Source organism: Leptidea sinapis, chromosome 23, assembly GCF_905404315.1.
Source record: "Leptidea sinapis chromosome 23, ilLepSina1.1, whole genome shotgun sequence".
Taxonomy (NCBI): domain Eukaryota; kingdom Metazoa; phylum Arthropoda; class Insecta; order Lepidoptera; family Pieridae; genus Leptidea; species Leptidea sinapis.
In genome coordinates, this window is record NC_066287.1 from 10,580,884 (window position 1) to 10,583,282 (window position 2,399).

The window sequence follows — 2,399 nt, forward strand, 5'->3', positions numbered from 1 at the left end:
TTAATATTTGAACAATATAATATGTAATAGAATCGACAATCGGGAACAGTCACTATCGTATTAATTAAAGTTACTCCAATATTAAAATTACTTCTCCCTGTCATGTAATTTTGTAGTGAAGAAGGTAAGATAAAGACAAAAGGTTTTAAATTTGGAATAACTTTAGTTTGCGCTTATCAATAAAACAGTCAAGAATTAAATTAATTATACCCTCCACACTTTGAAGCTACGACGACTGGTCGCTATGTTATCGATATTAGATCCAGACTCAATTGTTAAAAATATTCAAAAATATGCAAACTACTGCCTCTGCTCATGTTGGGCCTTGTCTAAATACAAACATCAAAAGGCGAACAAAAGGTTCTCTTTAACTAACCTCGCAACACATAATCTCTGTGTCTCATTCCACAGACTTCTTTATATTTTTCATTAATTCTTCTAATATCATAGTATGAATTACACAGCGGTAAAAACATTGTACAAGAGTACTTTAATTTTAATCATCTCAAATTTATTTCTATAAATGTTGAATAATATAGTCAAAAAACACCAGGATATATAACCAGAGTGAAATATATCTCATCTAAGATTCGCAGTTAGCGTGCATCCATAAATTGCCTAACGAATTGAAAGATTACCTATCAAAGCTTTTGCATGCGCATGTAGTAGACGAGCGCGTCCAGCACGTAGGCCACGTGCTTGAGCGCCGTCACGTCCAGCACGGGCAGCTGCTCGGATATTATGTTAACATGTACACACCGGGGTCCACAGTTGCGGCGCGTGCTGCGCGTGCGGCTGTGGCTGCGCGGCCCGCATGTAGTAGACGAGCGCGTCCAGCACGTAGGCCACGTGCTTGAGCGCCGTCACGTCCAGCACGGGCAGCTGCTCGGATATTATGTTAACATGTACACACCGGGGTCCACAGTTGCGGCGCGTGCTGCGCGTGCGGCTGTGGCTGCGCGGCCCGCATGTAGTAGACGAGCGCGTCCAGCACGTAGGCCACGTGCTTGAGCGCCGTCACGTCCAGCACGGGCAGCTGCTCGGATATTATGTTAACATGTACACACCGGGGTCCACAGTTGCGGCGCGTGCTGCGCGTGCGGCTGTGGCTGCGCGGCCCGCATGTAGTAGACGAGCGCGTCCAGCACGTAGGCCACGTGCTTGAGCGCCGTCACGTCCAGCACGGGCAGCTGCTCGGATATTATGTTAACATGTACACACCGGGGTCCACAGTTGCGGCGCGTGCTGCGCGTGCGGCTGTGGCTGCGCGGCCCGCATGTAGTAGACGAGCGCGTCCAGCACGTAGGCCACGTGCTTGAGCGCCGTCACGTCCAGCACGGGCAGCTGCTCGGATATTATGTTAACATGTACACACCGGGGTCCACAGTTGCGGCGCGTGCTGCGCGTGCGGCTGTGGCTGCGCGGCCCGCATGTAGTAGACGAGCGCGTCCAGCACGTAGGCCACGTGCTTGAGCGCCGTCACGTCCAGCACGGGCAGCTGCTCGGATATTATGTTAACATGTACACACCGGGGTCCATAGTTGCGGCGCGTGCTGCGCGTGCGGCTGTGGCTGCGCGGCCCGCATGTAGTAGACGAGCGCGTCCAGCACGTAGGCCACGTGCTTGAGCGCCGTCACGTCCAGCACGGGCAGCTGCTCGGATATTATGTTAACATGTACACACCGGGGTCCACAGTTGCGGCGCGTGCTGCGCGTGCGGCTGTGGCTGCGCGGCCCGCATGTAGTAGACGAGCGCGTCCAGCACGTAGGCCACGTGCTTGAGCGCCGTCACGTCCAGCACGGGCAGCTGCTCGGCGTGCTCGGCGCTGTGCGCGCGCAGCAGCGACAGGCAGTACGCCAGGAACTCGCGCCGCGCGCCCACCGCCTCCACGCCTGCACGGGACACTGCCGCTCATTATAATGAAGCGATAACCCTCGCTTCTAGGATTAATGCACAAATCAAATTTGAAAAACAATATTTTATGAACGATGCGGGACTCGAACCCCCGACCCCTGGCGTTCCGTGCCAGTGCTCTAACCGACAGAGCTAACCGTTCGAGTGACGTATCGTCATAAAATTTTGTATGCTTTGTTCAACTCTGAGGTTGTGGCTTCACTTGGTTTAGATTTACTACAGCGACATCTCGAGTCAATTTCCTAAGATGTAAATATTGGGGTTGAGCAGGTTATCAACTGTAAAGTGGATCCTGTAGATGAAGCCCCAACCTGAGAGTTGAACAAAGCATCCAAGATTTTATGACGATACTTCACTTGAACGGTAAGCTCAGTTGGAACTGTGCTCGCTCGGAACGCGAGAGGTCGCGGGTTCGAGTCCCACGTCGTTCATAAAATTTAGTTTAAAAAATTTATTTGACTATAAAACCGACTTAATTTTTTTAA